Here is a 15542-nt window from a genome sequence, read left to right as displayed (position 1 = left end):
CTTCTCTATATGGTCGTCAATGTTACAATGGTTTCTAGGATATTTTTACTGGTGTGATATGGCTACCATATTTTTATGTTTTCCCATTTTTATTCTTCTTCTCCTCCTTAGAAGCATCTTATTTCTCCTTCTTCTTCAATCCACTTGATTGTGCTTTCTTCAGGCCTATGTTCTCTAGGTATTTTGCCTATACACAAGCCTTGTCCACCAATTTGGAGTTCAACAACATCCATGGCTCCTGCAAATGTTAGTGTAGACCACCTAAATACTTTGGGAGTACATCTAGTTTCTTTGGGGAGATACCTAGCATTATGGCCATCTTTCTGAACTTTTTGGTGTACTCTTGCATGCTTTGCCTTGACCTTTTCCTGAAGTAGTGCCACTAGATCCACTAGTCCTCTACGTACCCAATAGGGTTAAACTGTGACTTAATTAGGGGTTATAATTCCTCCCACTTAGTCATTGAAGGCTCTCCTTCCAACCTCAGGGTCTCTATGTTGATTTCCCACCAAGTTAGGGCATGACCCTCTAATTTCAACCATGCAAATGAAATCTTCTATTCTTCCTCAATTTGATGGACACTAAAATGCACTTCTAGTTATTGCAACCAATGATTTAGCTTCAAATATTGCTATCATATGGCCTAACATTAACATTTTCTTCAATTTTTAATGGGGTTGTGATTGATTCACGACACTCAAACTGGGTTGATCTTTTTCGGGTTATTTCTTTGGCTAGTTTTTTGTTTCTCCCTGATCTCCTGATTTCCCTTTTGATTTGTCCTCTGAATTAGAACCCCCATCTTCTTTGAATATCCCAAGATTATTGCACAGGGCCATCATGAGGAGATTTTCATTATGATTTATATTTGTAACTTGTTTTTCCAGCCACAAAAATCTCTCCTCTATAGGGTCATAATGGTTATTCACATATTCTTCAATCATGATTAAGGTTTTATGAATTTTCACCCAGTCGATCTAGATCCCCTGCAAATATCCACAAAACACTTAAAGAAATCTACTCTTATACCAATATGATCCTTAAATTGGCATGGATGTTCCACTGGACAATTCATCACAACAAATTTGATAAAATCACACTTAAGAGTTCCAAAATATACACTATTATATTTTTATATCTCTTTAGATTTATAGATATGTAGGTTATTGTAATAGTGCATGCATGTGAATTAAAAATTTGCAAAAAATAGAGAACGGTAAAATAAAATATCGCATAAACATTTGACACGCAATATAACCTAGGAAACCCTTTCGAGAGAAAAACCCAGTTGGAAGGTGAGGTCACTCCACTCTATTTCTCTGAATGGAAATATGGTTGTGAGTACAAAGAGGTATGGCTTGTAGCCCATGGGCTACTACAGTGGAAAAATACTCTTTGTATGTTCTACCTCCTATCCCTCTTGGTTATTTTTTCTTAGTTGTGTAACAAATGGACTCAAAAGAATGTAACCTCTTTTCCTCCTAGTGGCCTGGTTATAACACAACCCAATAGCCTACTAGTGGTTAGGTTTGACTACCTCAACTATTAACTAGAGTTACAATATAGAATCTTCTAGATTCTTCTACATAATAATCACATGGATATCCCCTTTATCATGAATAATGGGGGCTGATGTGTCATCCTCTCAAATTATGGTGATGAAAACAGGAAGTTCAACTTCTGAGTGGCATAACTTTTTCATATGGACTCTGATTGACATGATTATTACGTCGTTGGAAATGTATTTGTGTGTAGAGTAGGTAAAAAAGTGTTATGTTAAAGTAGCATATTTTTACCTCCCAAAAAACATCATTTGATTCCTTAAGATGCTCATGGAAGGTGGAAAATTGGGTCTTGCCGATAAAAATGGTCCTGAGAGCTTATTCCTTAATTATTTCCACTCTAGAAGCATAGAGATGGATGAAAAACAATATAATGATCCAATCCATATCAAAAACATGGATTCAAACTCTAGATTTATAGAGCACAAGGGAGTCACATGGCACATTTATGATGTGACATGTTGATGCGATGTGAATATAGGTCTAGATAACATGGCATGAGAATGTGGAGATCAATGTATGATTGCATTGAGGTGGAGGCTAGATGGTGAACATCGTGTTGTAGGTGAGTGGAATCAAGAGTTTTATTTAATGGGGAATTTTAAATTTTCCTAGATCTAGATGTTAACTGCTAACCATGCACTATGCCTGGATTCAAAAGTTAGAATTTTCCTTGATGGATTTGGTTATTCAAATTTTCAGCTTTTTGAAAAAAGAGGACTTTTCAAGTTTCTAAGATTCGAATGTTGACCCATTGACAAAGTGTTTTTCAGAATCCAAATATATTCAAAAGAATTTGATTTTGAATGGTTCTAGAGAAGTTAAGAATATGGAAGACCATGAATCCAAAACATTTATAAAGGATATTAATGGAAACTCTTAGATCTATATGAGAGTTGGGTAGGTTTCAATGATGTGTCTAGCTACAAACATGGCCATGAGAATGGGTTTCCATATGTCAGCCACATATCAGATCATGTGGTTTGTACAATGATGATTGACATATGGGCAAAGGGAATACAATGTGTCAATGGAACATATGTTTATATGGTTATAAGAGAGGTAAGTCTTGAGAGGGCCATAAGCTTCTACTTAAAGTTATTAATTGGATGAAGTTTATATTGTTGGAAATCTCACGATGAGTAGAAAATGATGGTGATCTCAGAAAAAATAAAAAGAAATAATAATAATAATAATAATAATAATAATAAAATAATAAATAATACATAAAATAAAATAAAATAAAAATTAAGGTGGTTAAAGTATGAGGAAATTTGATAACCCCATCTCCATAAAGTAAACTTGGAGGTTGGGTTTATACACCTTGTACCCTCAAAAAGGCCTTGAGGGGATATGATGAGTTATAAATTTCTAGTCCAAACATCTTTTAGAGTTGTTGAACATAATCACCCATTAGATGTTGATGAGTTAAAACTATTTTGGCCGTCATAATGCAAACAATTATAACTTCTATTATGTAGCACCTTTCTTCATTAGAAACTTCAAAGACTTCCTTCTTCTCATCCACTTGTGGAAATGGAATCTTAATCTTTGTCAATTTGTGTGTAAACACATGATTGAGTTCAAAATTATCACTTTTAATTATTATAATTTTATTCATTAGATTCTTTAATATAATATTATACTTTCCGCATCTAACTAATTATAATAAACTAGTAACATTGTCTTTCAAATTAGATTGGGATCCAATATCTTGATAACACAACCTCTCAAAGTGATTAGATAACAATAACATAACTACCTAATAAATCATAACTATTATTTTCACCTCAATTTTTCTATTAATATCATGAAATATGAGAAAAAAAACTCCCCTAGTGTCCTTCCTACAACTTATTTATTATATATTACCATAAGTTTATTTATTATATATTACCATAAGTTTAAAAGTGTCTTTTTGAAATACATCCTCAATGTATTCAATATACTTATCATGTGGTTCAATGGACCTCATCGCAAATAGATGTGCATGCTTGGCACATGTTTTTGAAAGTTATATATATATATATATATATATATATATATATATATATATATATATATATATATATATATAGATATATATATATATATTTATTTTCATGACATGATCTATACCAGGGCTAGTGGGAATATTATAAACTTTGTTTAACATTGGGATATAACCTTTCATTGGGGGTACGTTTGCATGGCAAATTATAATAGATTATTATTATTATAATATATATTTTTTGAGTGGTGAGAATGTGGTATTCAACTTAGGGAACTCTAAAAAGGATTGTCATTGGCATCTTCTAAGAAAAGGATATTTAACATTACTGATCTTCCCTAAGGCACAAGAAAAGTTAGGACTTGAGGAAAATCATGGATACTCCTCCATAACCATGCGAGAGATGACATGGTATAGAATGGTTTTCACATGGGTCATGTTAACATGGAGAAAGGAAAGTAAAATTTTGATGGGCCATAATGTGGTTCCGGTAGCTCAAAATTTTGACAAGACTATGATCATTGGAAAGTTATCAACAAGTATAATATATCTAGATTCTTGGAATTCACTCCAAAGCTATGTGGAGGATGGGATATTTTGAATACCCCATCCCCTTAATGTCACCCAGGTGATTGGATTTGTTACAAAAAGAAGGTTAATTTGTTCTATCTGTAATTTTTGTAATTTGATGATATGTGTATGCTTTTGTACTTTACACTCTATATAGATTAGATGTAAATATTATAGTGTTGATAAACTGTAATGAAATAAAATTTAAGGTTCATAATTGCTTTCACGTTGATTTATGGTCATTATTTACTAAAGTTGGTCTCCATACATAGCAATACATAACTACTTTATTATATTTCTATTAGGAACCTCCTTAGGTACTCCATATTATCCACACCAAGGTACTAGAAAAGTGGTTGTGAGGAAAAGTTGTTAATTGAATTGAGTTTAGCTTAAGTGATTTAGAGAAATTTTGTTATCTTCTCCACCTAGGTTTGATTATTTCATGTGACATGTTGAGTTCATACTAAGTAATTTTTATAATGATTTCAAACATTGCTATTTAAACAATTTCTCAAAGATTGAAACACATATATTTCTCAAATAAAATGTTTTACTCCATATTATCCCCACTAATGCATTAGAAAAGTAGTTGTGAGGAAAAGTTATTTATTGAATTGGGTTTAGCTTAAGTGGTTGAGAGAAATGTTGTTATCTTCTCCACCTATGTTTGATTATTTCATGTGACATGTTGAGTTCATACTAAGTATTTTTTATAATTGTTTCAAACATTGTTATTTAAACAATCTCTCAAAGATTGAAACATATATATTTCTCTAATAAAATGTTCTAAATATAAAAAGAATGTGTATTTATTACTTAACTATATAAAAAAAATAAGAAAAAAAATTATTTTAATTACTTTATTTTTCTCTAGATAAAATTGACATAAAATTATGTTACTTGATATGCACATTGAAATATTTTATTTATGGCTAACACTAAACTATTTTTTTGTTATTAATATGTTTTCTTTTAATTACCACATATCAATTGGACATGGAATGAATTACACATCTCCTTCATATTGGACCATAATATCAATACTATTTTTAGATACTGGAAATCAACTTTATATTGAATAGTAAAGGAACTACACATTAAAGTAAACATAAAAGGGATTAGAATTTTTTTATTTTCAATTACTTTATCTTTCTACATAAAATTGATGTCAATTTAAGATGGAAAATAAATTATTTTATTTATAGTAAATATTAAAATATTTTTTTATTATTACTCTTTTAAAATTGTTAATTGAACTTCAGATCTAGTGCTGGATCTCAAAATGGATCTAGAACGGCGGATTGGGATTCCTTCAGGCCTTCAGAGACTTCTCTTTCAAGGTAAAAAACTTGAAGACCTTCTTCCACTATCTTCATACAGCATTTCTAGAAATAGCTCTTTGGTGTTAACCCTCCGTTTGAGAGGAGGTGCAGCGGGGCAGTCATCCTCTGCTCCTCCTTTCTCTTACAAAGATGCAGTACACTCTGAGAACCCCAAGCCCCAATGAAGCCCATAAACCTAAGTCTTTTTTGGTTGACAAGATAGAGGAAGTTCCCTCTGTTGAACTCAACCATGAAGGTCTTGCAATTCAACTTCAAGATTTTGTAGAAAGAGCCATCATTTGCAGATTCAACGGGCTTTGGCCGCGATCTCAGGATCTCTATGCATGGATTCATGCAAACTGGACTCAGCACTGTAAGATCAGTTTCTGTTCAAAAGGATACTTCATAGTACTCTTTCATGATAGTAAGCATTATAAGAAGGCTTTAGAAGAAGGCACTTGGTTCATGGGAACTGCAGGGCTCTTCCTGACTCCTTAGTTCCCAGATTTTGATCCAGCAATCGCTGTCATTACTAGGACACTTGTATGGATCAGGCTTCCAAACTTACCTGCCCACCTATGGCATACTACAGTCTATAAAGCTATAGGCAACACCTTGGGCAGTTTCTTAATGGCAGATTACTGGAGGGAAAACAAAGGTCTCTACACTTATGCCAGATTTTGTGTGGATTTAGATTTGAGCAAAGGACTTCCAAATCAAATCAATCTCAAGATGAATGGCTTTGTCTGGACCCAGACACTGGATTACGAAAACATTTCTTTCTGTTGCCACCATTGCCACCAATCAGGGCACCTGCAGAAATCCTGCCCATCTCTCTTGGCAAAAAAGAATAAGGATAACCTCTCGAAGCCCAAGTCCAAATGCTGGGCTCCTTTCTCTCCACCACCAATCGTGGATTTTGATTCCTCTAGCACTGAAGATGAAGGCAGCGATGCAGAATTGGATCACGCCCCTCAGTCCGTGGTCCCTTCCACCGATGGTCCGACGCATCCCTCCGATACAGCCATCGCCCAGAAACGTGTCCATCTGACCTCCTCCTCTGACTCAGAAAAGGAGGCCCCCCTAGGGAGACTCCCAATCTTCAAGTTGTCATGGCTTACTCACCCCATGATGGTTGGGTCGAAGTCAAAAAAAGGAAAGGGAAAAAGCTTCGTGTTGAGGCTTCTACCCATTCTGGGTAGATTTCAGTCTTTTTGCTTCCAACCATATGTTGTAGCTTCTTGCTTGTTTCACTCCTCCTCCGGAACCGAGGTTGATAGTCCTATCATTTCCGGTTGCCGATTTTTTGTCTCTCTTGCTTGTATCATCTTGTACCATATTTTTTATCAATAGATTTAGTCCAATTCAGAAAAAAAAAAAAATAAAAAAAAATAAATAAAATAAAAAATAAAAATAAAAATAAAATAAAATAATAATAATAATAAAATAATAAATAAATAAAAATAAATAAATAAATAATAAAATAAAATAAAAAATAAATAAATAAAAAATAAAAAATTATTAATGTAAATATTATTTTATTACTTTTAAATTTAAAGTTATAACACAACATCTCCATAATATTAGGGTATAAAGTTATAACACAACATCTCCATAATATTAGGCTATAGAATGTCTTTGGATTCATTTATTATAATTTTCTTTCAATTATTTAAAAATTATTTTTATTCATTAATTCAAAAACATCCCTAAGTGATTAAAAAAGGGACTAAATGTCATTATGTATTTACTTCTACATTTATTAGATAGTTAGGAAAGACTCCAAAATATTGAATATTTAAAACCATAACCATATCAATTACTCTTAGTTACACTAGTTCTATGTTTGCTTCAAATGACGTTGTGTAAAGTTATAAACATTATTACACCTACTCTATTCCTGGATAAAGTTTATAAAATATTTTTATAAAAATTCACCAAAGATAAAGAAAGGAATTATTTTAACGTCCATGAGGCTAAAGATAGCCTATGGGACAAATTGCTTCTTCATCTGCTTGATGCATTCGACCCTTTTTCTGTGAAGCTTCAAAATAAATGCTCCCAGCTTCTCGACAAACCCCTCACTAAATAGATTATCCCAAGATCTAGCTCCCAGCATATCTGCATAATTTTCCCTATTGTCTTTGAAGGCCTCACATTCTAAAATGAAATGTTTTTTTGTTTCCACTTTTCTGGAAGAACAGAAAATGCATACTCTTTCCTCCCACACTTCCTTTTGTCTTTTCCAGCACCCTGTTTCACAACGGAGTTGATGATAATTAGTCCTTAACCAAGAAATAAGAATTTTGTCTCTCCAAGAGATATTGGCCTCTATGTATGCTTTTGGTTGATGACTATGAGTGGAATTAAACAATTCAATATAGTAATTTTTCTTTCTTCCTAGCTCCTTATCCCAAGTACGTTGTGGAACTTTTCCATAACCAAAGCTTTTATCTCTTTGATTTTTGTGGACACGCGTTCAAGAAAATACCCCATTTACTAAACCATTTGTTATTTTGCTGCATCCAAATTTTTTTGCTCTTGCACAATCTATCATTAAAGACAACCTTAGGCCATCTACCCTCTTCCATTTGCTAAATTTTGTTTAAATACCTTATGACTCACACCATAGCAATTGCTTCAATAGGAGTAGTCCATGTTTCACTTCACAAGATATTATAAGGAACTGCACTTTTAATCTTAAATTTGTTTATAATCAAACATTTCTGAATTTTATCAATTTGTCTCCACTACATATCGGATGTACTGCTGGCCCATAGTTTACAACCATAGAGAATCACCGGAATCACTAGAAGCCCAAAAATAGTTTGAGTGGTTTTCTAGTCCCATAAATCTACCTCTCTGCACCTATTTTGAAAATCATAAAATTCTTTCCAACCCCCCAAAGTTCTTTTTTTTCTACAACCATTCCAGCATAGATTTTTGTTGAAGTCAATTCCGAGGTATTTGTAATCTGCAAATTCTCCCAGAATGTTGCCTTCAAAGAAGAGCTTATGCTGCTTATGTTTCATTTTCTTAGAGAAGACCACTACTTTCATTGAATCTATGTGAATCATGTTTTTTCAATTTTTTTGTGAATATGCAATAAAGACGTTTAACATTTGGACTACACAATTAAAATATATTTGTTATACGATTAACTTATTCTCAAGTAAGAATGATCTATTACTAACACTGTCATCATTATACAATATAAATAATTTTAAATAAAAGTGATATGTCACTTGAATTAATATTATAAATTATTAGGATAATATTAAATGTTAATAATACAATAATTTATGGTAAATTTATTTTAAGAGTGATTGGAGATTTCCACAATGATTCATATTGTTATAGATTTCTGAAAAGGCACTATGTAATATATGTGATTGGTCAATGTTTCAGATGGGAACTTCATCAATTATGAGCCTCTGATATAGATGGAGTTCTCATTGGAAACGTTGGACGAATCACATATATTACATAGTGCCCTTTCAGAAATCTATAATAATTTATTTTAATTTAAATAAATATTTAAAAAGTAGTAATTCTAAATATTTTTTAATTTTTTATTATAAATAATATTTTTTTAACAATTAAAATATGTATTCTCTTTTAGGGTGATATAATGTGATTTTAGGGGAGTAATGTAAGTGAAAGTGAGAAGTGTGTGTTCGTCGTTAACAGGGGAGGCATGGAAAACCCACCTCGCATCTTCTCAATGCATGATTCATTAAAGATCCTAGACAACCACAACATCAAACATTCAAACCAGATATGATATCGTTGCAGGAAACTTGATAAGTGTTTAAGCAAGGAAACATGCATGGTACAAAGGAAATCCACTCATTTTACTCTCGTCGGAAAGGAATCTAGCCAACCCGGCTCTCGTATTGCTAATTTTTGTTATCGTTTTCCTTCTTATCACTAGGGGAAGGTTCAAGTCCACCTGTCTTGACCTCCCTTCAACTTACCCCTTAAAATCACTCTATAAAACTCAATGTTGAAAAATTGATTCTAGTCACTCGCAGAGATAGGCTAGTGAGCCTGAAATTCGAAGGCTTTTGTAAGAAGGGTGGGTAGAAGAATTACGGTGAAAATTTACAGAGTATTGCATGCAACCTAGTGGATTGTGAACCATCTCCATCTCCCCCAGCTCTATGCATGGTCTAAGGTAATTCACCCTATCAATATGTCCCAATTTTCATTTAATATCTCTTTTAGGTATGTCTAGTACATTAGCTCTTGTTGGTGTTGGGACAATTGTTTTCTATTGACTTTTTATGCCTTACCATATTCCTTTTGGTCCCCTTTAGCTGTATCCACTCTAAGGTTACAGCATGGGTTCTCACTACTTATTTTTCCTTCACAAACACCCTTCACACTCGTTTTAAGTCTTTGATTTAACCTTCCACCTCTATATGCTGAGATTTTGGTCCGCCTCCCCTATAATCATCATCTCATTTGATATTCTATGTCATTTTCCCATGTTACTCTGATTCGTTTTGCAATGCCACGCTAGTGGGTAAGGTGTCAACGTGGATCCTCTCGAGGAGAAGGCAGTTCTCTTACCTACCAAAAAGCCCAAGAAGTTGCTCAAAGATATCATGACACAACAACAAACTGTGTATAGTTGGAAATTCACTAAAACTCTTTGAAAGCTATTGTTGGAAGGGAGAATCACTCTGATTCTGAAATGCTTAAATTTGTAGCTGTTTGGATACCTAATATGAGGCATATCCAATGGAGAAAGAACTTATACATATGCTTAGAGCTCTATTGGCATATGAAAACTCTCATGGAATGCCTTCTTAGAAAGGAATGAAGCTAAAAGATAATTGTCTCTCTAGATGGATCCTATATCAGGAGCATAGAGTGATTTTTTTGGAGCACTGTGATATGGCCCTCATGCTTGCAAAAATTAAATCATTGCTTACCAAAGGAAATGGAGTTTCCTCTCCTAGCACTCCAGTTGCTCCCACAGGTGTATCAACCTCTACTTGATTGCTCTCATGGTTACATTTTTTCAATTAAATAAAAATAAAAATAAAAAATATGAAGAATCATAAATAAGTCAAAATAATTGGCAAAATTTTGCAAGTAAACAATTCAACTACTCTTGCCATCACAGATACGAATATAAACCAACCTAGATCCATCTCAACTCTGGATCTATCAACCGCCGAGAGGGATCAAATATCTTGAGGTGCAAATCTCTATTTTAAGTGCAAAACTTGATAAAGATTTGCACCTCAAGATATTTAATCCCTCTAAGAGCTTGAGAGATAAAGAGTTAAATGGATCTAGGTTGGTTTAATTATTAATAATTAACAATTATAAATATTAATTAATTTATTTTATTTTATTTTTATTTTTATGTAATTCAGCTGAGTCAAAATGTTTAGGTAACATGTCAAAACATTACAACATATCTTCCATATTGGACTCAAGAGTGTCTCTAGATGCAAAAATGTGATAAAATTAAATTAAAAAAATATTTATAAATTATTTTGATTGTGAAATGAGAGATGGTTTATGGGCATGTGGTATTGATGAGCCATGGAATTGGCCCATGGTACTATAGCAAAGCCTATTTACAAGTTAATAATATCCATGGTAAAGAGTGGGTGAATATTTGTTGTTAAAAATCTTGTTATATTGTAAGTATTAAGTTTTTATGTGCTTATTAATGAAATTTAAATATGGTTACAAAATTATTATTTTAATTTATATGGTAAAATGGATCTTAATTTATAGCTACTATTTATATCTTATATTATAGAGGGTTTAGACTTTTTTGTTTTAAATTTAATTAAAAAAAGTTATAAAATATTTTGTTTGTGAAATAAGAGTTGGTTTTTGGGTATGTGGTATTTGTAATCCATGGGGTATTGTAACAAAGCTTATTTAAAAGTACAAGTTAATAATATTTATGATAAAGTGAGCATGAATATCCATGATTAAAAATATTGTTATATTGTGACTTTGTTGTAATTAATAAAGTTTTTGTTTGTTTATTGATTAATTTTATTTATGGTTTCAAAATCATTATTTTAATTTATAAGGTAAAATGGATATTAACTTAAAGTTATATGTTATATATTTTAATGTGATATGTATATTATTATTTTATTTTATCTAAAAAGATATTTGTAATTTTATTAATACAAAAATTACAATATAACAAATTGAATTTTAGTATTTTTATTACTCTTAATTTTTTATGGACACTACAACATTACCACTATACTCGTCTCTATATTACTTTATCCTTTTATTATTATTTAATTGAGAAGACATATAAATATTTACAAATTCTTTACATCTTATAAATAAGACATATTAATATAAATTCAACTAAAAATATATATATTTTTTTATATTATACTTATACATCTTTCCTATTTTAAATTTTAGAAAAAAAAACATTTAAAAATTTAAATAATAAATTTACTTCCAAAAAATTACAATTCAACTTCACTTTAGCCATACATAAAACTTGTAACTAACTCACTCGGAAGAAAGAACAAATTTTGTAGAGTGTGGATCACATTTGAGGATTTGTTATACAATAGGTATAATCAAATTATATAATATATGTATTTAATAAAAGTAACTCACTGGGAAGAAAAGAACCAAATTTTGGTGAGTGCGGTTCACACTGAGGATTTGTTATACAATATGTATAATCAAATTATATAATATATGGTATTTAATAAAATTTTAACCATGAGATGTTCAAAGGTATTTTTGGTAGAGTGTTTCATTAAAAAACAAATTGCAATTCAACTTCACTTTAGCCATCCATAAAACAAAATTTGTAGGTAACCAACTTGGAAGAAAGAACCAATGTTGTGCTGCGTGGGTCACATTGGAGGATTTGCTATAAAATATGTATAATCAAATTATATAATATGTGGTATTTAATAAGAGTTTATCCGGGGTGATGTTTAAAGGTTTTTTTGGTATTTTTTTAATAAATTTTTAATAAATTTTCAAATAGTTTATGGGTGGAAATTTAATTGGTGATCTCTAATATAAATGATGTAATTTAAGATTTAAATCTCAAAGACTAAGTAAAAAAAAAATTAGACTAAAAAAAATCAAAAATATAATTTATTAAACTACACCATTAATCTATATATATATATAAATGAATGAAAGGTGTTTATGTCATTTCATGTTTTTGTGGAACTCTCGACATTGGTGAGAATGGTAGCTCAATAAATCAAAGGATTCATGAGCATGCAACCAACATCAATATGGGAAAACTTGGTCCTCAGCATTGGCCGAACATGGTGAAAAAATTAAACATCACATCTGCATTGAAGAGGCATATGCCATTGCTAGGAATAGTCATTTCCATCACTGCAAGTTTAGGGAGCAATAGAAATCAGAAAAAGTCCAAATAATCTTAATAGAGAAGATGAGTAAAAAATTAGCAATTTTTGGGTTCCAACCCATATCTTTTTAATGATTTTATTATATATTTTTCAAAAAAAATGAATACTTACTCTCATTTTAATTTATTTTTATTAATAATTTATTTTTATTAATATTATTTTGACCCTCAAATAATTTTCAGATATTCTTGATTGACTTATTATTTTATTATTCTATTGTATGTTGTTATAAATAATAATAACTAATTAGATATTATTATTATTATCTATTTTATTTTATTTTTATTAATATTATTTAAGTTTCACTCCTAGTTAATAATTTCTTTAATTTGTTTTTTAGTTAATGTTAGTTGTTGTTTTATTATTTTATTATGTGGTTGACTAATAAATATAAATTTATTAAATTTATTTTCTCTAATAGTCAATTTTAACATTCTAACATATTTTATTAATTAACTATATTCATAAAATCAAAATTCGCTATTATATTCTAACCATGTAACCATGGTACATAAATCATCTTTATATTGAGCTTTCTCTATTTAATCTTATGTTATGATATGATTTTCTATCTTATCTTCACTATGAACTATACTGGTTGGTTCGAAAAACCCAAAAAAAAATTCTTTTATGTAATTATTACTGAAATTATATATATATATATATATGTTTCAATGTTTTTATATATAATATATTTTGTAAATAATAATTATTTTTTATTTAAATCTCGTGTAAGTACCCCGTAATTTAGAGCTCACATAATCCATTATCCTCAATACTTTAGCGGTTATACTCTACGACTCTACGAAATGGGATGTGATTTTTTTAATGGATTTTGAAAAAAATATAATTATTTTTTTTTTTTTGAATTTTTTATAAGAAATAAGGAAAATTATTTGCATTTGCTTGTAATTTTTTTAAGATGACAAAGACTTCTGAGTAGGTTGGTACTCCTATTAAATGAATAAAGAATTGCAAGTCTTTTAGGATTTGAGTTTGGGAAAATATAATTAATTAATTTGAATTAATTTATAAAAAAAATTTTCAAGGATGTGTGAGTTTTTAAGATTTTGTTGAGTTTTAGGTAATTGATTAATTTGAATCAATTTATAAATTTGTGTTAAATATAATGGATATAAAGTTTAATAAAAAAAATTTATTTTGCTTAAAATTTATTTTAAAGTTGTAAGCATTTTGAAATCGATTATTATTTTTATTAAAGTTGTAAGCATTTTGAAATCCATTATTATTTTTATTAAATGGTTAATTATTGGATAGTTTTGTAGGATTTTAATAAATTTAATTATAATTAATTTGAATTAATTTATAAAATTATTTTAAATTTAAAGATAGTTTTATTTAATTTCTTTATTAATTTTTTTTAATTAGATTATTGTTAAGGCTACTTAAATTTGATTTATTTACAAATTTCAATTGAATTAAAGTTACTATTAATTATACCTATTAATAAGGGAAAAGATAATATTTTAAAATATATCTTTTTCTTTTTAAAAAGTTATAAAAGGGAAATTTTAACAATAAATTATTAAAAAATATATTTTATTTAATAAATAAATAAATAAATATATTTCATAATCAAATTGATATATATATATATGTGTGTGTGTGTTACTACAATCTATGATTGATACGTCATGATCCAACAAAATCTCCCAAGAAAAATGAATAAATCCAGCAAAATTTGCCCCCAAAAAATTAATAAATCCCATTGTCATGAATTTTGGAAAGCCATTGCTTAATCATTTATTTATTTTTATGATAACTATTTTTTTTCGTTGTGTTTAAATTAAGGTTATTTTACATGTTAAATAGAAGAAGAATTTGTTTAATAGTGGAATATTATTATTAGGAGTGTATAAAATTTAGATTAAGTTTAGATGTATTTTAGGATAATATCACCATAACAATTGGTTCTTACTCTCAATTTATTTCTTTTATATTTAAAACTAAAATTTAATAAAAATGAATCTCACAAAAACTAACCAATCTAGACCTTATAATAATTATTTAAATTTCTTATATAAAAATTATAAAAACTTTTTATATTAAAATTGAGTCCCTCTCAAAATTTCTCTTTTTTTCTCTCTTTCACTCGTATATAACTAGCATAGATCAATCTTAACTTTCGATCTACCAAAATGTAGAGAGGAATCAAATATTTTGAGGTGAAAACATTTCTTTAAGTTTTGCACTCAAAAGAGGTTTGCATCTTAAGACATATTTGACATGTTTGTGCCTAGAGAGATTTCATTCTTTTGTGCTCTTAGTAGATCTAGATCTGTGTTGGTTTTGAGAAAAACACTAATAAAATGTTTTAACTATAAGAAAATTATTATTTTCACTCATTTTATATAATATAGACATAGTTGAATTTGGAATAATATATTTCCCTCATATTCAGAAATAGAAAACATCTCTCTCATATATATATAAATATAAGTTAAAAGATATAGAGGGAGGGGGGAGAGATTTTTGTCATTGATATTTTTTAAAATGTTACATGTCAACTCCATATTAAACATTGAATAAATTACAAATCTCCCTCTTATATTGAATTAGAGAGAACTAAAGACTTTCTCTCTATGATTCTTTCTCTACAAAAAAATGATGTTATTTAATATAGATATTAATTTTTTTATTTATGGCTAACATTATTTTTTTTTATTAA

Source organism: Pinus tabuliformis, chromosome J (assembly GCF_031772625.1).
Source record: "Pinus tabuliformis cultivar Carrire ecotype Pingquan chromosome J, CPIR1, whole genome shotgun sequence".
Lineage (NCBI taxonomy): Eukaryota > Viridiplantae > Streptophyta > Pinopsida > Pinales > Pinaceae > Pinus > Pinus tabuliformis.
Note: the sequence above shows the minus strand (reverse complement) of the source record.